This window comes from Rattus norvegicus, chromosome 19 (genome assembly GCF_036323735.1).
Source record: "Rattus norvegicus strain BN/NHsdMcwi chromosome 19, GRCr8, whole genome shotgun sequence".
Lineage (NCBI taxonomy): Eukaryota > Metazoa > Chordata > Mammalia > Rodentia > Muridae > Rattus > Rattus norvegicus.
In genome coordinates this window covers 1,340,391-1,363,343 of record NC_086037.1, presented here as the reverse complement: position 1 = coordinate 1,363,343, position 22,953 = coordinate 1,340,391, and the positions used below count along the sequence as shown (strand labels likewise).

At 42.3% G+C, this 22,953-nt stretch overlaps 1 long non-coding RNA gene across 3 annotated transcripts in view; it reads right to left on the bottom strand.

The window, feature by feature from the left end:
* Positions 1–22,398, bottom strand: part of LOC102556295 (uncharacterized) — a 34,525-nt gene extending 12,127 nt beyond the window's left edge. For 2 of the 3 annotated variants that reach the window (XR_597108.4, XR_597109.4), the window contains exons 1-3: positions 22,311–22,398; positions 12,770–12,901; positions 1,474–1,663 (exon numbers count right to left, since the gene is read on the bottom strand). This is a non-coding gene — a long non-coding RNA (uncharacterized LOC102556295). The remainder of the gene's footprint in view (positions 1–1,473; positions 1,664–12,769; positions 12,902–22,310) is intronic. The other variant, XR_005496758.2, reaches the window with a different exon arrangement.
* Positions 22,399–22,953: the final 555 nt, after the last annotated feature.

Sequence of the window (22,953 nt, the reverse complement as noted above, 5' to 3'; positions counted from 1 at the left end):
TCCCCAGTATACAAAACCCCATAGACTGGCAGAAATGCTGAGTGAAATGGATAGATGCTTGGGCTGTAATGTGCGCCAGGTGCTCAGGCAGCTCTGGAGAAAGTAAGAAGATTCCTGGAAAGCATGAGCTTATGATGGACTTGAGTTAGAATTCAATAAAAATGAGTAGACAGGGCATTCTGGGGCCATTTTAGAAGGTGAACTGAAGCCAAGATCTGGGACTAGAACTGAACAAATGACGTTTGAGGCACACACACACAAACACACACACACACACACACACACACACATATGAAGGGGGAGCTGTCTGAAGTAGAAAAAACTAAAAGAGGATCTTGATGGATCCAGATTAACAAATGATGAGAATGAAGAAAAGGACGATGAGAAAGAGGAAGAGCTGGAAGAGGAGGAGTGGGCAGAGGGGCAGGGGAAGGAGGGGGAGAATATGATAGAGATGGTGGTGATGGTGATGATGACCGTGACAACAAGCAATGATGAGGAGGATACATAATGGTCATGGTGGTAATCATGATGATGCTATCAATCCTTGAAAAGTACAAAACACTCTAAGGAGCAAACCAGGACACTAGAAAGCAGCCTGCAGTGTCTTGGCAAGCCCCATGGAGCCCTGCTGTGGATGCTGCAGGTAGGAGTGTTTCCTCTGTACATGTAGCACCTGCTCTGCAGGCTGCCAAGCTCAAAAGAAACCCATCTGCCTTGTGCTGTACAAGGCAACCTTTAAGAAAAGACTTGTGTTATTTTGAATTGTGTGTATGGGGGGGGGAGCGTGCACAAGTGAGGGAAGATGCATGTGAAGTCTAGAAGAGGATGTCAGAGCTACAGTTACAGGCAGTCATAAGCTACTGACATGGATGCTGGGAGCCAAACTCAATGCTCCTCTGCATTAGAAATGGACCTGGCATCCCAAGAAAATGGCCACATAATCTAAAGTATTTATCAACGCAGAGAGTGTTACTATTGCAGAAGATTGTGTAACCGTGCCAAATCAAGTAGGCAAGTGACTCAAAGTCATCCTATCCCTCACTCCAAAAGGCCAGAGCTTGAGCCCACACGCTTAGGTAGTTGATTAACTCATAACGACTTAGCAAAGTACAACCTTTGATAACAGGATACAACCTTAAGTACAAATTTTGATTTCAAGAAGTGCTGATCCTGGAGAAATTTGAACTTCCAAGTGGCTTCTTTAGAGTTGTTTTCTTCTAAATAAAATTTTGCCTTATTTTAGACTTTGACAGAAAAGCCAGTAGATTCTGTTTATATATCCCCCCATACAAAATCATTGTTCGTTCTTAACAGCAAATCACCTCTCCAGACCCAAGTCCTTTCCATTCATCATTTCAGTTCACAAGCCATGGTTGTTCACTATTCTTGCATGTGCTCTATTCTTTGGGTTCAAATGATGGTCAAGTTCTACAGTGAAGGCTGGATGTCTTATGTCCCGTAACAGCTTACCTTCATCTGCCTTGTACTTGATCTATTAGAGCATGGCTCTGTCGCTTCCATGGCACTTTTCTGTTGGCCAACTGTCCTTTCTTTTTAGTTTCTTCTTCATCAGTCTGGTACCAAAACAGGATGTAGATGGGGATATTTTGTGCCTTTCTCAAGGAGGTAGAAATAGGAAGTAGTTGCTTTGAAGGTATACCTATAAAACACAGAAAGAATTATTAAAATCTTGCAGGACATTAAACCCTTAGTGTTGAGTGGTCCAAAGCCAACTTCAGCATCTGATCTCTTAACTTGCATTCACTAGACTCTAAGCTCCATGGGAGAAGGTATTTCTCCCCGGGGAGGAGGGAGGAGGAGGAGGAGGAAGAGGAGGAGGAGGAAGAGGAGATGGAGACAGAGACAGAGACACAGAGAGAAAATAGGTGATAGATAGATAGATAGATAGATAGATAGATAGATAGATAGATGATAGATAGATAGAGGAAAGAATGTGTTTGAATGTTTTTTTCCCCAATTGATTGAAAAGGCAAAGGAACTTGAGGTGAATGTGGAACTTAACCTCAAAAATTTAGGGTTTTAGGAGGCTTTAGAAAAAAATACAACTTCCCTGGGTCTCTAGAGTGATGATTGCCCACTCTTTATTATTCTTTCTACAGCTTGGAAAAGAATGTCCTAGGAAATCCTGCCTTGATTTCCTAAACCATACAGAGTGTGGGCTATGTGCCCTCTCCTCCTTCATGCACAGTAACTCATCAGTACATAAACCCCTTCCTAACAGTCAGGGTGGGGACAGAATAGGCAGGCTTGGCACAGAAAGGGGAGCATCAGTCCTAGCCAGTGATGGAGCCAGCTGATTTGGAGGCCCTTAAGGGCTTTGCTTCAGCGTAATTCAGTTCCACAAAGAGGCTCTATCTCTGTGTCAAGACCTAGCAGGGTGGGTGTGCATACTCACCAATGAATACCTGGGTAGAGTTGAAATCACTTAGAACTTTCTTTAAACCTGAACAACTAAGGAAAAAGAAACCAAGAGCCAGACCCTCACCATGACAACCCAGGACTAGCAGCACAATTCCAAGGTCTCTTCCTCTAGGACACATTAATAAAAACCCTACTGAGGTGTGAGGGAAACTGGGACCCAACGATGCTGCAAATTAGCCATGTATTTCATATTTTGAAAAGGTCATATGAACTTCCCCAGCCTGCAGTGCCCTAGAGTGCACTGAGTGGGAAATATACAGGTTCTCCCAGTAAGGAGCATGAGGTGGCTCCCAAGGACAGAAGCTAGGCTGTCCCTAAAGGGGAAAGCCATTTCCTGGAGCATATTTTCCATTAACACCAGACCTGAGATTTGATGATACGCTCCTGCAGAACTGAGAATTCCACAGCACTGAGGGATTGCCTCGAAGGAGCTAAGTAATTGGAAGAGGCAAAGCATGCCTTGCACGGGCTTGCACTGTAGACTGAGGATGAGGCCTTGGGAAAAAAACTGGGAAGCTGAGACAATGAGGAGGAGGACAGGGTAGACACAGAGAGACATAGAGGGGGAAGAGACAGGATGGGAGAAGAAGGACAGGATCCAAGTAAAGGCAAAGAGGAGCATTCAGTTCAGGATGCATGCTTCTTCTTGAGCCCAAATCTCATGGAGAATTCAATCTTGATGAAGATCTAAAGAAACTATAATGTCTTTTTTCCAGACTAAAGCCATTCATTTGATGTGCAACTCCCACTGTACATCTGGCTTTGCACTGGGCTTCAGGATGCTTAAGGTTACAATGCAAGAGGCCTATAATGTAGTCACCATTCTCCAGCTCCTCAGGATGGTGCCCATTGTTGCTGACTTACAAATCTCTCCCAACAAATATGGTAACTCTTTCTGCTAACACAGAAGTCAAAAAATCTAACACCCATCTGCGATGGTTACTGTTGACTGCCAACTTGACAGGATTTAGAATCACTGTGGGAACAAATTTCTGGGCATGACTGTGGGGGATTATCCAGATTAGGTTAATTGAGGTGAGAATAACAACCCTAAACATGGGCATGGCCATTACACAGGCTGGAGTCCCATACTGCATAAAAAGGAGAAAAGGGGCTGAATGCAAGTATATTTGTCCAGTCCTCTGGTTCCTAATGGTGGACATAATGTGACCAGTCATCCCTGTCTCCTGACACCATAACTTCATTTCTCTGGTGGAGCATAACTACTGAATCTAAACCAAAACAAGGCCTTCTTTCTCAAGTTGCTTTGATTGGGTGTTTTGTTGCAGCAAATGAAACAAACACCTAACATGCTATCTTTCTCAGACGCCATTACAACTGAAGGTCCTTACAAGATGTTCTCTGTTCCTACTTTGTGTATGTGTAGAATTAGACCTGAGTCAAGCCAGAGAAGAGACAAGCAGCAAAGAAGCATTCTCTTTGGTGGTATGGATCAGTACAAAAGAGGGTGTGAAGGCTTCCTCCCCAAGTCTATAGGTTACTTTGAAAATCTACCTTTTCCCAAGTGTGACCAGGGCAGCAGCATTCTAAGTGCCTTGGTTCTAGAGAATAGGAGGTGCTCTGGCTGTATTTATTGGAAACAGCTCAGCCAATGATATTGACAAACATTTAATCACTGACGGTTTAACAGGAAATAAAATCCACAATATCAGTTACTGCTTTCCATGTCTGAGTATTCACTAAATGGCTGATGTTCATACACACCCGCACATTGCATTCGCAGTATATGAACATGCTGCATATATGAGTATGTGTATAAGAGTTTCCTCTGAGTTGAAATATTCCACCTCAGACACCCAGGATGTAAACAACTCACAAGTGTCAGGAAATCTTTGAAATTGACCAGATTCACAAGGCTCTTCCTTCCTAAGATTATACCGGCAGTAAAGTCTGCTGACCCTAAGAGTTGCCTACATGTTCTGTGGAGAGGTATGGAGATGCAATTCTCACTCTGGTTCAAGGCTGGGTAGGCATTTCAGTGATACAGCTGCCTTTGAGAGGCATCCATGCTCCTCTATGCAACACCTCCCTCATTCTGCTATTAGGCACCCAATAAACAGTTTCATTAAATTGGACTGTTGTGGAATCGTTTGTCTGGTCTGTCATTGGTTCCCCACCTGACGTGGGTAGACATTTGTTTATGTCTCCCCAGGAAAACTCTTAAAAAGGCATTGCTAGGTGACAACTGCCTCGGGAGCATAGAGCATAACAGCAAAATAATTAGATGAGATTTGAGGTTTTATTACCTTTGCCTTTCATATCACTTGCTTAATTACACATTTTAAATGTAATTTTTAGTAATGTGTATGTTTAATAATCAGCCAGCAAAAGAAGAAATCCTGAAAGGTTGACAGTCAGCTTTTAAGAACTCAAATGAGCCAACTCCAGTATATCATAGACATCCACATACCCCAGAGGTCACTGATCCTCAGGGCCTTAGATCTGCGTGGCTTCTGTGTGCCTGCCCGGGAAGCCTTCCTGGCAACAGCAGCGTGAATAGACCACAGTGATAGCATACTAAAGAATCAGAGAGTTAATGCCTGGAAAGATTCTCAGCAATCCAGGGTCGGGAGGCAATAAATGAGTGGGCACACACATTCCCACACACACACAGTGGGATGCTTTTGGCCCAGGTTCCCTAGGCTTGCAGACAACCCTGGATAGTGCATCTAGTTGCTGGTAACAGTGACCTCCTCTTTAATGCACCCTGCACAGCCGCTCCTCCCTTCTCTATTTCGCCTCTCCCTTGTTCATCGTGTCTTCCATGGGTCTGTCTCCAAGTAAATTCCTCTTGTCTCAGAGTCTACCCTGGGGAATATCCAAACTAAGTCAGTGTGGCACTCTAGTGAGGCAAAGCACCTGGAGTTAGACGTCGTGACAGTGTACGCTCACACGTGCTTCAGGGTTTCAGGTTTTAAGCATTTATGGGGCATGGCGGGTACCAAGTGCTTGCTGTGTGTTTCAGGTGGGATATCACGCATGGTTGTTAGCGCACACAGGTAGAGGAACGCTCCCGGGACACTCGCTTATGGTAATCATGCCACAGAGGCATTTCAGATGATAGTCGAGATCTTTTGACTCAGTCCCTTATTGTTCAATTAAAGAAACTGGGATGTGAGCAGAGGAAGTGATGCGTCGAAAGGTCACTTGGGAAATCAGCTTCAGCAATGGAAGCTGGTGTCTTGATGGCCAGTAGAGGGTGCTGTCCATTCCACTCATTGCAATGGCCCAGAGCCCTTTTGCTTGGCAGCATGAGAAGAAGCTGCTGGGAATTCTATGAAAGATTCCCAGGCCCCTCCCCAGAACTAAGACTTAACTCAGGTCGAGAATTTTCTAAATGAAAATTTCCTCAACAATGTTGGAAATTCTAAAGTTTAAACCACAAGTTGTAATAAGACTTGGTGGAGTAAGATCCCAGGACCATCTGAATTTGTCGTAGCAGCAGCTGCTGTGAAGTGGTACTGTGTTGTCTCTACAGGAGTACTCAGTCAAGAAGGGACCGCCACACTCTAAACCTTGCTTCTGATGTATGGCACCTCAGACGGGAGACCAGAAACATTCTCTTAACTACCACCGAAATCGCAAGGGAGCGAGAGAGCTTCAGTCAAGTTATCCCAGTGATGTGCTGCGTTGAGTTCTCATAAAAATCAAGGTCACTGATTTCATTTCTAGCAAGCTTCTTGAGGTTCAGTGCTATTCCCAAGTCCATGTCTGTTTAGGAGAGCTGGGCTTTGATTCCTGATTTTGGAAGGTGTGCGTGAAGGATTCTCACTGACCAAGGGTGGCCCATTAAAGAACAACAAAGGTCACTATAAAGCAGAGATGTCAAGTTCATGGTGTACTCAAGAAAAGAAACTGGTCCAGGTCTTTAATGTAATGACCTTGTGGGTCAAAGGCACAAGCCTTAAGGGCCAAACTGAATGGTTTTGTGTTATTGGTGGGGAATAATAGAGAGTTATATATGATTATATGAAATTAATCTCTTCTCAAGGTGAGGCCAATATAAATACTAAACCCATGAAAAGTAAGAAGAAAGTGCCCAAGGCAAACAAGGAAAAAATTTCCCATCAATTCCAAGATCTTGGAATTCAAAGCCAATACCATAGGTCAGAACCGGTGACTCAAATCACACTCGAGTTTTATGTCTAGAGGCTAGACATCAAACAATATACGGGAGACTAAACTGAAGAGAAGCCAGTGGGCAGAGACAGAACTAAGATCAGAACAAGTCAGTCTCTCTCTCTCTCTCTCTCTCTCTCTCTCTCTCTCTCTCTCTCTCTCTTCTCCCTACCCTTCCTCCCTCCCTTCTTCTCTCTCTCTCTCCTCTCCTCTCCTCTCCTCTCCTCTTCTCTTTTATTTCATCTGACCAAACTGGCCCATTCCGATACAAACTAGGAAAATGGAAAGATGCTTCAGTCTCTGTTGCTGCCTTGATCAGGCTTTGAAGAATGAACACATTTACAGCTGGGAACGATGGTGGATGGGGGCGTGGATAGGCTGGTACCAACAGGAGTGAATGTATGTGTGGTTTCTTGGATGCCTAGACAGGCAAGCCTGGGAAATCTAGCAGGACTTGGTATGTCGGTACAGAAGAACGTCAGAGGTGGGGAAGGGGGACAAGATCAGAAACAAACTCATGTGTAGTTGGATTGTTGACGGCTTTGATGATCAACACCAAAGAACTCTGTGGTGAGCCTTGTCAATGAACACATGGAAAACTTTGGCAGGGTCATAAGTTCTTTGTTGGCATACTGGAAGGACACCCCTGAGGCCAGGGAGCATGATGGCCCAAGGCTATGTAGGTTATCTTAGGGGCAGGGTGAGGGAGCAGACGCTACAATCCAGTTAAGAAATAAAGCAACCGTAGCCTGAAAACCAATGTAGATCCTCTTTCTACAGAGGTCTGCATGCCCTGTATGAACCCCTGGTACTCATTCCACATATGAATCCCTGCCCCGGTAGTTATTTAACAAAAGCCAAGTAAAGAAAATCCTCTGCCAGGTAAAGATTTCAGGTAAAGAGAGAATTGAAACCTATCTTTTTTTTCCTGAGTATGTTGCCTGCAGGAAAATGCCTGTCCAGCCAAAACTCAATTTCTGTCTTTTTAATTCAAGTGCAAATGGATTGAAGGCTCAGATAACAACATAAAATTGGTTAATCAACTTTCATCCCATATTTATATTGCAACAGGGAGATTTTACAGTTTTCTGCAGCTCAGCCCGGTGTTCTGTGAAAGCCAGCCAGCATTTTATGTCCCTTTAAAATTGCAAACCAGAGTCCCCTCTGCTGTCAGTGACCCACTGCCCCCCCTGCTAACCAGTTCTGGCCTGTCTGGACAGGGCCAGTCGGTTCCGTTTTCATTCTGTGCGTGTAAGGCCCTGCAGGAATAGGTTTTATGTTTTACTGGAGAAAGGAAAATCGTTTTCTGCGCCCATCATCACATCACCACAGAGGCATGCCAGGGAGGTCATAGAATGAGTAAAATTACTGAAAATATTTTAAACTTAATTTTCTGTGTCAGGCAGACCCATACCATGCTCTCATCACAGGCCTGGTTAAATCTCTCTCTTGGCTTCCTATTGTTCACAGACTCGGGTTAAAAGCTTATAGCCTGACACACAAGGGCCTCTGGAATCTGCCCCTTCATCGATTTTTCTAGAACCTTTCTTTTTTTTTTTAATCTGAAATGTGGCTGTCACAGCATTGCCACCGGCGATACAACTGTGAGCAAGAGGGACACCGTTCCTCCTTTCACAAGATTTGAATGAAGGAGACAACACCCCACCCCCATCCCCAAGTAATGACTCAGATAACAGTGAATAAAATTACAGTGAACTACAGAATAACAAAACAAAGGACTCAGAGAACAAGTGGGATGGGATGGGATGGAGAAGGGAAAGATCATCCTTTTCCTGAAACAGAGGTTGCCAGGCAGCAGGGACAGCATTCTTGAAGGCTCAGAGGAGAGATGGGGCTGGCAGATTGGAGAACAAAACTGGAAAGAATGGCTTGGCAGCAGACTGAAGTGGAAAGCAACTGGTAGGACACGGGGTCTGGATGGATAGCCCAGGCAGTTCCTTTGTGGACCATGAATGACACAGGGTCAGGTTGCACTGTGGAAGGGGGACTGGAGAAGTTAAAAGTTGAACAATGTCAGGCTTCTTTCGCTGAAGCTGGACTCGTATTGGGAGTGGAATCAGAAATTAGAGTATGTGAATGAACTGAGAAACTGTTTGCATCCCCAGCACCCTTTGCTTCCTAACGATTCCCACAGTCCCCCATTCCCTGAATACTTCATAATTTTCTTTTTAAAAAAAAATATTTATTAAATTATTTTATTTATTCCCTTTCCAAATATCCCTCCTTCCACGTCCTCCCTTCCAGAGTTCTTCGCCCCTCCCCACTCCCCTTTGCCTCTGAGAAGGTAGCCTCACTCCTCTACCTCCCCATCTCCCATACCTCACCCACCTCAGTCCCCCACCCCCAAGCATCCCCCTTCCCTGGAGCATCAAGTTTCTACAGGAGTAGGCACATCCTCTTCCACTGAGGGCAGACAAGTCAGTCTTGCTACAAACCAAGGGAGGGGACCACAGATCAGCCTGCCTAACCTCTTTGGTTGGTGGCTTGTTCTCTGGAGCTCTAAGGGGTTCAAGTTAATTGACACTTTTTCTCCAATAAGGTTGCTATCCCTTCAATTTCTTCAGTCCTTCCCCTAACTCTTCCATAGGACCTCAGTCCTGACCTCATAGGACTCTTCCCTGACCTCAGTCCAAAGCTTGGTTGTAAGTATCTGCATCTGTCTCAGTCAGCTGCTTATAGAGCCTCTCAGAGGACAACCGTGGTAGGCTTCTGTCTGCAAGCACAGCATGGCATCAGTATTAGTCTCAGTTTGATGCCACTGGATGGCCTTTCCTTCAGTCTCTGCTCCATTTTTGTCCCTGCCTTTCCTCTAGACAGGAACAATTCTGTGTCAAAATTTTTTGAAAATGGATGGATGGTCCCATCTCTCTACGGAAGTCTCTGTCTATATACTTGAGGTGGTCTCTGCAGGTTCCACCTCCCCAGTGTTGGGCATTTTGGCTAAGATCACCCTATTGAATTCTGGTAGCCTCTCACATCCCCGTTTCCTGGGACTTTCTAGAAGTTCTCCCTGCCCTTTCCGCCCACCTCAGGTGCATGTTTTTATTCATTCTCCTGGCCTTCTGGGTTTCTCTCCTGTCTCCCTCCGTACGGATCCTGCCCCCTTTCCTTTCCCCTACCACCCAGATCCATCCTTCCCTCTGCCTCTCACAATTATTTTGTTCTGCCTTCCAAGTGGGTTTGGAGCATCTTCACTTGGGCCTTCCTTCTTGCTAAACTTCATATTGAGATTCCTCTGTTGTGAATTCTCTTTTTAACTCTGTATCCCATTTTTTAAACTGGGTTATTTGGTTTTTGTGGCGTCTAACTTCTTGAGTGATTTATATATTTCGGATATTACCCCTCTATCGGATGTAGGGTTAGTGAAGGTCTTTTCCCAATCTGTAGGTTGCCATTTTGTCCTATTGACTGTGTCCTTTGCCTTACAGAAGCTATTCAGTTTCTTGAGGTTTCATTTGTCAATTGTTGATCTTAAAACCTAAGCCATTGGTGTTCTGTTCAGAAAAATTGCCCCTGCGCCAATGTGCTCGAGGGTATTTCTCACTTTCTTTTCTAATTTTCTAATTTTCTCTGACTCAAGTCCAACACAGTGGGGGTCAAGAGGAGGAGTCGTGGGGAGAGAGTTATGAGGATAAAGTGCCAGTCACATGAGCACGAGGACCTGAGTTCAGTCTCCAGCAGCTAGAGCCAGGTACAGAAGTACACGCTTATAGTCCCAGATTTTGAGGACTGCGATGGACAGATGGATACCCTGGTCAATCAATCTAGGCAAAGTAGTGATATCCAAGCCCCAATGAGAGGTCCTGTGTCAAAAACAAAATTGACGATGGCTCCTGAGGAATAACACCAGAAGTTGACTTCTGGCATCTTTTTTAAATAGAAGTGTACTTACAAACATAGAAATATGTGCATTCGTGCAGGCACACACACACATACACACACACACACACACACACACACAACACTCACACTCACACTCACCCACACATATAGGAACCTTGACCTTCTCCCCCAGGAGAGTTGACCTTGTTTATTTGTAGGACAATTGCTCAAATATTTAGAAAGAAGGAGGAAGAAGAGGAAGAGGAGGAGAAAAACACTTCCAACTTTAGTATCAAGTCCTATAGGCTTGAAAGTCATCTATAAAATTAAGATTAACACTGCCATGCTAATTAAAACCAAATCAAATGTACCCATTCCCTGGTGCTCAGGCCTTGTGGGGGAAAAAGAAGAATTCAGTGCCCTATCTGAGCCACCCTAATTATGAGCTCTGTGTATTCTGCAACCCTTTCTCTGGCTGCCTTTCCCAATTAATTTGTTTTTTTTCCACACAAATAACCAGTGACACAAAGTTTATTGTGTCATTTGCACTTTGGTTTCTAAAATCTGCAAGCCCACACATACAATTAATATTTAAGAACTAAGTTCTCCCCCGTGTGAGTTTAAGATTAATGATATTTGCTTATTATTGGATGATCTGCCTTCAGTAAGTGGCATGAGTAAGGACTACCTCTCGATCTTAATGTATTTATTTTCATAAGCCAAACAGCTATAAACAACATCAAAGGCAATTCTCCAGAATGGTAACAGGTTATTAACTTCTTAAGCCATTCCCTAATGGCTTGTAAATCTCTAAAATACAGAGACTTCTAAGGCAAAGGAGACATTGGTGAAATTCCCTCTTGCTTTAGAAAGCCAGTCCATATTCGGGTTCTGAGCTCTTGGGAGAGAGCCAGCCGGCCCTGCAGTTTCTCATGAAACTTCTCTGGGATTGAAGAATGAATTACTTCCTCCCCCAAAGCCCTGACATCTTCATCACATTTTCCACCCCTGTTCCAGGTTAGCAATATACACTTGGGCCTCATTATATCATAGATATGTGAACTTAAACCAGAAAACCAGAAACCCACAGCAAGCCCAGGGTTTGTGCCTCAGGGCCCAGATTCCATTGTCTAAGAGCAAGTCTTAGATACAGCTCCTCAATGCCTTTCAGAGCAAGAAGAATATAAAAATGTACCATGACTCTTCTGGAGAATGGGCCTCCCAATCATAACCTGTGAAGATGAGAAAGGGCAAAGGAAGAGCTGAACCAACCACTGAAGGCGGTTGGTGGGGCAAGGGACAGCACCAGATGTTTCATTTTTTTGCCCCTGTGCATGCATACTTGCAGACACATACACGCACACACACGTACTCGCCACCTTGCAGACCTTTCACGGAACAAGTTGGCTGGACTAGATGGCCAAGAAGATCCAGGGATCTGTCTGTCTGTCTTGCCTCCCTAATGCTGGAATCACATTCATGCAGCATTTCATTCGAATGGCTCTGGAATCACCTCACCTTGCTGTTTTTTTTTTGTTTTTTTTTGTTTTTTTTTTTGGTTGGTTGGTTGGTTGGTTTTGGTTTGGTTTTTTTTTGTTTTGTTTGTTTTTGGGGGGAGGTGGTCTGTTTTTTTTTTGTCTGGTTTGTTTTGGTTTTGAGGATTATTTTGGTTATATCTCACAAACCCTCCTGTCTCTCTATTCTGTGCCAGCCTCTCTTTTTTACATTTTCAAGTTTGTTTGCAATTAAAAAAATAATTACATTGTTTCCCCCCTTCCTCCCTCCCATCTTTCCTAGGAACCTCCTCCCTTGCTGTATTTCAAATTCATGGCTTCTATTCTTTTTAAATTGTTATAACATATATATATATATGTATATTATGTGTGTATGTATGTATATGTATGTACATATTCCTAAATATATAGCCTGCTCTGTCTGTCAGATAAGTATAAGTTTCACATCAATCAAAGAAACATTCTTGCAGCAGACAAAAATCATTACAGAAAACCAGAACAGATCAAAACACAGAGAACAATTGACCATGTGGCACCCAGCCCATCTGATACAGTGTAACTACTACACCTGGAGCTCTGATCCCAGGTGAAGAGAAGGCAGAAAGACTAAGGGCTGAGAAGCAGGATGTTTGCTGTGCCTGTCTCTTGCATTATACATATCTCTTCCTTGCTAAAGCATCCTGGGGAGAAAGTTCTGGCACTGTTAAAAAAACAGGAAGAGGGTTCTGGCAGGAGGGTAGGGGAGATGGGCACTTCTCTTCAGCTTCATTTTGTTGACCCTTCCACAAAGGCTCTAGCTTCCTAGGATGAAGGATGTGGTCCCAAACCTGAGGACTGACTGATCCTCTGGCACACCTTCTCAGTCTGAACACTTCTCTTCCAGAGACTCTTGACCTTCAAGTTCTCCTTAAGTGTCCTGGAAAGATCTGATCGAGGTTAGCTCCTAAGCCTGGAAAAATCTAAAACCAAAAGACATATTGTTAATCCCGAGATTTGTAACAGAAAAACCAGTTCCACAATCTGAAGCAAGTTTTAAGTAAATACTGACCAGGACAGGCTTTGGTCAGGAACACTCCCTGAAATTCCAAGCACGTGTTGTAGGAGCTTTTAAGGACAAAACCGTAAGGCCACCATATTTTACCATGTGGCTATATTATTTTTCCAAGGACTACAATTCCCAGCATTCAAGGAAGTTCCCTGGTCCTTGGGCCAGTCTAGCTTATGGGTTAACTTTGGGTTTTACAGTATCTGATGCATGGAAGGGAGAGGCTGAAAAAAAAAAAAAAGAAAAGAAAACAGGTCAGAGACACAATGTTGAGATTGGCAGACTAGAGCAAAGAAAGAAGTGTGACCTGAGGAGAGCTATTTAGCTGGTTACTTTCTGTCTGGGCTGACCCTTGACCTCTGTGGCTAAACATCTCTGGAGGCTTTGCTAGGGTGACTATGCAGCTTCTGGGGAACAGGGTGAATTTATAGATTCCTGGGTACTCTCATGGAAGAGCAGAATATAGGAAAGAGACATTACACAATGGGGTGCAGTCAGTATTAGCAATTCCATGGCAATTCTGAGTTTCCCTAGTCAGCATAGCCCCTGCTCTGGAGAAAAGTGCAGAATTGGAATTGACCATGTAAAGTAAAGCAAGGATCTGCCTAGTCTCTGGCTTTATAATCCCTCTGTCTCCTAAGCCAAAAAAAAATGCAGACAATGAATTGCTTTTAAAGGGCTCTGCCTTGTGTGCATGGACTTAAGTGAGGTGGCAAATGTGTGAGCATTTTTCCCAAGGGCTGGCATAAAGCACACATTCATAGATGGGCACTGCCCTTGAAGGGGAATGTAACTCCAACCTAAACCCCCAGGCAGGAGCCAGCAGGGTTTCAAGAGCCAATTTCATCCATAATCCACAGAGACACAACTGAAAGAAAAGGCCCTGAGAGGTCCCCTCATTGGGTAGTGGTGACCAATCATTTCTAAATAGTGGCATTAGTGAGTGTGAGGACCCACAGGACTCCCGGGCAGCATGGGAATCATTTTCTTTCCCTGCTTCACAATTTTTAAATTGCTTAAAATGTTCAAAATTTGAAGTCCCTAGTCAGCAAGGCTGATGGACAAAGAGTTGGGAGAACAGCTATCCTTTAGGACTGTGCTGGAGACAGAACAGCGACCAGGAAGGCTGGCCTCCTCCTATGTCCCTGGTGTGACACTGGGAGGGGTTTGCATTTTGTATCAGCTGATACATCCTAGGTGAAGAAGCAGGTGATGAAAATAAAACTCTGCTCGAGCACTAGCCTCCATCTCCTCTCTCAAGCCGCCACCCGAGACTTAGCTCCTGGCTGGGACAGCTCATTCTTCACAGCCTGGAAAGGCTGCTCCAATGACTTTTGCACTGTGATGAAATACCTTGCACAAACCCACTTAAGTGGGGGAAATATCTACTTGGCTTAATGGCTTCAGAGGACCTCAGTCTGGTCACAGAGGGTGGGGAGGCAGGATGAGACAGTTCAGTTCATGGTGCATGGGCTTGTCATGACAGACTAGGAGGCAGGGTGACAGACCGAGGACCAATCTGTAACCTTCAGTGAGTCCTTCTTCCAGCTAGGCCCTATATTCTAAACATTTGACATCCTGTCCTAAATACCATGATTAGGTAGATTGGCAGAAGGTTAGTCTGTGGGAGGCATTTCAGACTCAATTTTTAAAAATTTATTTATTTATATTCATTACATCCCAATATCAGCTCCCTCTCTCCTCCCAGTACTCCCTCACAGAGATCCTCCCCCACTCCCTTTTTCTTCTGAGAAGAGGGTGCTCTCCTCTGGGTATTCCCTGGGTATGGCCCTCTCACTCCTCGAAGCACACCAAGCCCCTAAAGGACTAGACACACCCTATCACACTGAGGCCAGGCAAGGTGGTCAGTTATTGAATCCACAGGCAGGCAACACCTTCAGGGACAGCCCCCGCTTCAGTTGTTAGGAGGCCAGCATGAAGACCAAGCTGCACATCTGCTACATATGTGCAGGGGGCCTAGGTCCAGCTCGTGCTTGCTCTTCAGGTGGTGGTTCAACCTCTAGTAGACCCTAAGGGTTCAGGTTAGTTGACTCTGTTGATATTTCTGTGGAGTCCCTGTCCTCTTCCCCAATCCCTCACCTAACTCCTCCACAAGACTCTCCCAGCTCCATCTAATGTTTGACTGTGACTCTCTGCATCTCTTTCCATTGGCTGCTGGGTGGTGCCTCTCAGAGGACAGTTATGCTAGGCTCCATAGGCAAACATAACGAACTATTATTAATAGTGTCAGGGATTGGTTTTTGTCCATGGGATGGGTCTCAATTTGGGCCAGCTATTGGTTGCCCGTTCACTGTCTCTGCTCTTTGTCACTGTATATCATGAAGGCAGGACACGTTTTGTGTGGAAGGTTTGTGAGTGGGCTGATGTCCTTATCCCTCCATTGGGAGTCCTGCCCTGCCTGGCGACACAAAATGACTGCTTCAGGATCCATATTTCCTACTGCTTGGAGTGAGTGAGGTACCTGGGTACTAAAGGACATGCATGATACATACTCATTTATAAGTAGTTATTAGCCATAAATTACAGGAAAACATGCTACAAACCACAGACCCAAAGAAGGCACAAGGAGAGGCCAAGAGAAGATGGTTGAATTCTTCTCAGAAGGGGAAATAAAATAGATTTTGAAGGTGGATAGGAGGAGGGAGCTGAGTGGAAGGCGGCAGGGGGAGGAGCCACCAGAGTGTCTATGGTGAGACTCTAGCTCAGATTCAAATTTTTATAAGGATGATTCAATAACAGATACTGAGATGGTACTTACATGAATGATTTTAGGTGTTGTTTAGGTTTGTTTTAAGACATTGTCTCTCTGCATGCATTAGATATCTTGGAGCTCACTCTGTAGATGGGAATGGCCTTGAACTCACAGAGATCTGCCTCCCTCTGCCTCCCAAGTGTTGGGATTAAAGGTATGTGCCTGGTTATGTATAAATTTTCTATCTATGTATCTATCTATCTATTGTGTGTGTGTGTGTGTGTGTGTGTGTTTTTTATGTACACTGAGCATTGAACCCAGGCCTTTGCACATGCTAGGCAAGTATTCTAATATTGGACTGTATCTGCAGTCAGATTTAAATCAAAAGTATTGTATCATCCTCATATTTCGAAGGGGAAGGAAAGAAATATAGTTTCTTAGTCTTGTATAAAGCTACATGTTAAAATTTAAGAGCAATACCTCTACCAGAGGAGTAAATCAAATGTATAAAGTATAAACATAAAATATAAAAGTCAATAAGCAGAATTTGAGAATGTAACAGGAAAATAAAATGAGAGAGAAACAAAATAATCAGGGAAATGCAGAATGTAAGGTGAAATGGAAGAGATGAGTCAATACGGGTGACTATTGATGACCAAATTAACTATCATTTAAAAAACAGATGTTCTCATAGTAGATTGGAGAAGGGGCATAAGTTATATGAAGTTTGTTAAAATTACACAGAAATATTGAAAGTAAAGAGATAAAAAGAAAGTCATTGTAATCAAATGCAACCAATTCTCTATAATGAATGTAGTTATGTTTTATCAACTCACCACAACACTAAATTGAGCCATTGGTTATGGGGAAAATATACAGGAAGGTTCCTGTAAGACTGTTTTCACAATAACTTCATTGGTTCTCAATGCATGGCATTGTTGTGTGTGTGTGTGTGTGTGTGTGTGTGTGTATTAAAGAACTTTTTAAAATGTGTATTGTTGATTTGTTAGCCTTGAACTCATAGCGAGGAGCATTATAGTTCATGATACAGACTTATTTAATGTGGATTTTCTCCATAAGGCACAGTACAGGTTCCTTGATGTATAAAATGTTACACGGCACTTTAGCACTATGCTTGGGGGTAATTTTAATTATAAAATCACCAACAAAAAGCATAAATTAAAAAATTAAAATATAAAGATTCTAGAGGGGTTGGTGAGATAGCTCAGAAGGTAAGTAAAATCACTGTACAAGTTGGTGACCTTTGAAACCTACAATATAGTGGAAGGAAAAGACTGACCACACAGTTGTCCTCTGGCCTCCACATGTGCTCTCAGCATGTACACACACACACACACACACACACACACACACACACACACACACACACACACACATCATATACATAAATACATAATTTTGATAAATAAAATTCTAAGAAATTTAAAAATTCCAGAAAGGACACTTGTTTATTCTATGAGAACTGAAACAGAGTGGCACTGGTTGTGTTGTTTGACATCAGCTTGGAAAATACTTATCATTTAACTCAAAAATTTTCTTGCTCTGCACATATCAAAAACTGACCACAATGACACTGTGAGTATTGATTCTGGAGCTACAAATAAATTATAGTGAGTAGACATAGTCAGAATCCATGAATAATAAAGATCAACTATACATGTGAAAGAAAAGTGCAGCTTCTATATTAATAAATCAATGAACAGCCAATAAATGAAACTGGGACAATTGACTGTCACTATAAGAAGAAAACTAGAACAGGATAAAATTATATCTCAACTTCAATAATGTACTTGAAATTAAACCCAGATGGTTTCCAATTAAAAGAAAAAAGTGGGTGTGCATATATGTGTGTGCATGTGTGTTTCTTGAAAAGCTAATTAAAAGCTAGAAATATAAAGACCCAGGAAATTTGAAGAAGTAGAAGAAAGGGGAAGAATTTGCCTTGCCTAGCCTGAGAGTGATTATAAGCTTAGTTAATTAAGTTAGAGTAGCACTGATACAAGAAGAAACAAATAGATTAATGCCACAAAACAAAATACAGAAAAGAGCCCACACATACACAGAGGCTTAATTCATGACCAAGATGCTACCTACCACAGAATGCTGGGGTGTGGAGTGGGGTGAAGGAGAACCTTTTGGTTAACTGCTAGTAATGTCTGGATATTTGTAGAGATGCAACCAACCTCTCTGTGTCCTCAAACCACAGCAGCTGGGAAGTCTTACAGCAGCAGTATACAGAAGTGCACGGTGGCATGTCCACATAGCAGTATAATACATTGTCATGAAAACAGTCTACACATATCACTTAAACTCGTCTCAACAGGCTGAACGCCTGAGAAAATAATGCTGACATAGAAGACTAGTGTGTGGTTTGAGTACCTCCCTGGAAGTTCCATGTGTTGAATGCTGGATTCCCATGTAGAGATAGTAGATTCCTTACAAGGCAACATTTAGGGAGGTGACTAGGTCATGACAAGCACTGTCCCAGGACCACGTCTAATTCATATTAGAGCATTGTGACTACAAACAGATCAAGGCCAGCTTTTGCTCATTCTCTCATTTCCTATATCACCTAGTAATTTCTCTCCTGACATGTCATTTTGTTATGATGTCAACTGCCATGTTATGATGCAAGATCCTAGGGACCTTCATTAGAGACCAAACACACAAGACTACCCAACTTAGACTTTTTAGCCTCCAAAATAATGAACTGACAACAGATTTAATTTATAAGTCCCAAAGTCTCAGATATTTTGATATAATAGGAAGGTGAATCAAATGCAGAGTATTACTGTAGAATTACAGTTATACATAGCTTGAAAAATACAAACAAAATTTAAAATAGCATTAAAAGATATTTAAATAGCAAATATTATTTTTACTCACTATCAGACTGTTTGGATACTTAGTAAAACTATGATTAGAAGCAACAGTATGGTTGTCATCATAACTAGAATAGTGAATAATTATGAATTTGGGCATAGCAAGGCATTTATAATAGATAGCACACAAATGTGGGATTCTCTCACCCCAAGGTTTTAATTTTTGGCACAGAAGCAGTTGTACCATAGTTTTCATAGTATAGCTTCCAAGATGCACCATAGTATCAAAGTATATGCTTTAACTTTATAATTTTTAGTTTAAAGGTATTTTAACCCATGTGTATTGTTGAACTAATGGTAAAAATTAAGCCTAAATCTCTTGTCAGAAAATACTGGAGGACTGTATCTCTGGTCCTGTGACAGAAGAATTCCTTAAACAAAATGTTCAGTGCACAACCACACTATAAGATTTATAAATATCCACAAGAGAGAAGATTCTGAAAATAACAGTAAATGATAGCCAAAGATTGAAAGAGAAAAAAAAACATTTTCAATGGATCTAAGCAAAAAGGGATACATACACAAAATATATAATCTCAACATATAAAGATACAAGCACCTATCAATCTTCTCTATTGATCAGAGAAATAGAAAATTCTGTTACGAAGTTACACGGTGTCTCTTATACATAAAATTGCATTGTGTGATAATCCAAGTGTGGGATAGCAGGCCCCATCATTTTATTAGTGGGGGTACAAAGGTATGCAAACACTTTAGAAAGCAATTTGGGGACCATTTACTGAAACTGAAAATGCACACTTCTGAACATTCAGGTAGTCTACCTTTAGGAGTGAGAGAATGGTTAAATGTATGTGTTAAGAACTTGGAGGAAGAACTTATTTTTTGTAACAATTGAAATGGCTACCCAAAAGTGAATGGATAAATATACCATGGTATCTTTAAGCAATAGCACATAATCTTTAGCTGAAAGCTTGGTCCATAAGAGTAAGTCTTTAGAATTTAGTGTGAATAGGCAGGGGAAGAATAAGTTGAGAAACACATATGTATTACTACATATGGACATACGTTTATGTACATGTGTGTGCATGCACATGTGTTTTTTTTTGTTTTGTTTTGTTTTTTTTCGGAGCTGGGGACCAAACCCAGGGCCTTGCGCTTCCTAGGCAAGCACTCTACCACTGAGCTAAATCCCCAACCCCCACATGTGTTTTTTAAAACATTAGAGACACCTAAAAACTGACAGCATAATAATATAGCCAGTGTGCATATAAACTTCAAAGCGGTGTTTTGTCTAGTTTAGAAAAGAGGAAAGAAAGGAGGGAAAAGTGGTCCAGGGGGCTTCAAAGACGGATGTACTTCAACAGCATGGGTACTTAGCTGTTTTATGAAATAAAGAAAACAAATGCATTAAAAGAATTCCTCTGTTTAAGTCTTTCTGGTATACGGGCATATATTTAGGTAATCATGTTTCTGTCCTTTTCTGCATATTTTAGATATTTCTGAATTCCTATAAAAATATAATAAAATGTAAAAGGGGGACTATGACATGCCTCACAAGTGTTGCCACAATGTAATAGATTATCTTGTACACAAAAGTTTCTGGGACTTTAATCCTTTTAAGCCTCGTGGCTCCTTAGGGAATACATCTGAGGGACGAACAGAAGTGCAAGGCTCTAAGGTGGATCAGTCAGTGGCTGGGCTTCACCTCCCAGGTTCTACCTTGTGCCAAACTCTAGTGTTATACATTTTTCACCATGTGGTAATTGCTGTTTATGTGTCTGTCTCCCCCACCAGTCTGGGAGCTCTGGGGCAGTGACAAAATCTTGTTCATATTGTGCCATGCAGGAGGTGACATTACACATGGGCAAAATTGAAGAATGCTGTGCACACCAGCCCAAGGGATGCCCATGACTTAGGTAAACTGGGGGGTTTGGGCTTAACTTATTGTGCATCTCATGCAGCAGGAGGGCTTGGGGTGCCTTTGGGCTTTGGGGATTAGCCACTGTTAGTAAATCTCTTCCTATGAGTCTAGCGGGCTAGGTCTCCTGAGAAGGATGGAGCACAGAGCAGCCTGTGATCTTGGCCTATGCTCTCTGACTATACATCACAGTAAATGGTGTGAACACTTACAGTGACAAAGCACACATTTACAGATGCTTCTGCACAGGGACCCAGAGGGAACATAGCAGCATGGAAACAGTTGTTGCATCAAATTGGGGAAATTATATCTTTCTACACATCTTCCCAGCTTTCTGCAATATGGTTTTATTGTCCTAATAAAAACTTATAATGAATATAAAAACTATTTCATCTATTGAGTTGATGGAATAGGATGGTAAGTGTCTTAACATTTCAGCAGACTTAATACTCCACCCTTCAAATTTTACATTGTAAATGACCAATAAATGTAAATTATATACGTTATATATATGTATATGACTGCATATACCTCAATGAAATAAATAATACAGGCAACAGTTCCCTGGGAAAGACAAAATTAAGCACCATATCTGTAAGAGTCCTAATAAGCTGGAGAGATAGCTTAGTGGTTGAAAGCTCACTGCTTCCCCCCACCCCAGAGGACCTCTGTTCAGTTAGTTTCTAGTACTCCCAATGGATGGCTCACAATTTTCTTAAGTCTAGTTCCCAGGATTCAATGCCCTCTTTTGGCCTCTGAGGATATCTGCATGCACATGCTGTACAAAATTCACTCAGGCAGGCACACACACACACACACACACACACACACACACACACACACACACACACATTTTAACAAAAGAAGTCATCAGGAAGGATTAAGAAAGAGAATTAAGGTTTTCATGTGGGGGGTCCCCAGTCAAGACCAGGAATCTGCATGCTGACCAAGCTTTCCAGGAATTTCTCAGTTATGCTCCAATAAAACTGTGGTCAAGCAAGAACAAACTTGCATTCAATGCCCACTTAATAAAAGCAATAGCCACATAATACAAGTGCATAGAATTTGCAAGTAGATCAGTCAAGTATGTTGCACAGGTAGTATTGGTCACCAGGGCAGCTGGCACCAGTTTACCCTCACACATTATTGATATAAAGGGGTTTTCAATGAAGTGAAGATGTTTCCTAGACAGGGCAGGGGCCTGACCATCAACTGAGTCAGGGACCAAGGAGAAGCCTATGCCAGATCAACTCTACAGACCTGAGAAAGCCACACTACAGCTTCCACTGGGAGATATTATGCACCTCACCCTCTGCACAGAAGTGTCCCTATGCAAATCGGGATCTCTCTATGAATCTATGAGTCTCTCTCTCTCTCTCTCTCTCTCTCTCTCTCTCTCTCTCTCTCTCTCATCTCAATGATTTTAATAAAGATTCATTTAAACTCTCTACTCTTCCTGCATTTGACAAGTTGAACTCTCTGAGAGAAAGAAAAACCACTGGACTTTTGAGAATATGCAAAAGTTCCCAAGAGAGGGACCATCAAGAGATCTCATGGCAATGATACAAACAAGAGAGAGAGAGAGAGAGCAAGGGTTTGAGAGAAATGAGGAAATCTTCTAATTTAGATTTCTCAAAAGTTCTTTAGTAATTAGGATAATTATATACAAAAGGATCAAAAATCATTGTTTCTAAGTGAAAATAAATTACTGAAATTTACTGCCATATAAAAGTTAGAGTTGTCACAAATTGTCTTATTCTGAAATCTCAATTGGGTAAATTGACCCACTTGAAAATTTCTTCTCAATGCTATCTGCTTCAAGATTTACCTTGCGCAAGTCCCTCAGCACAGGTTAATTGGCCTGAATCCAATCCAAACTATGACATTCTCCTGCCTGAGAATATTCTGTAACTGCCATTCAGTAACTGTCACCTCAAAGATGCCAATCAGCTGCCTCCTGGGACAACTTAGCAAAGCTATCCAAAATCCGTGGAACCTTCTTCCCTTTTCTTTTCCCCAAAGGTAAGATGTATTCCCCATTTTTATGAAATTGGCCTCTCGTTTACAGAGACCCCTCCCTCACAGAGCCTTTCGTTTGTCATTCTCTTATAATAGTTATCACGCTGTTGAACAGTTTCCTGTTCCAGGCATTGTCCACGCAATGGTAAGCAGTGTCAATAAGTGTGGAGGTACATAAGTGAGTGGATCACCATGTAGGTAGTGCCCAAAGTAAGATGGAGCATTCCACATCAATCATCACTATTAATCATCAATCAAGGAAATACCCTATAGACTTGTCGATAAGCTACAGGATGGATTCATTTTCTTAGTTGAGGTCCCTCTTCCTAGATAACTCTAGTTTATGCAAGTTAGGGGGAAAGCCAGAATAGGATGTACTTAGGATTTAATAAGAGTAAAAAGGGGAGCCATACTTAAATAGGGTTAGAGAGTTTACAGAGATAGGAAGAGGA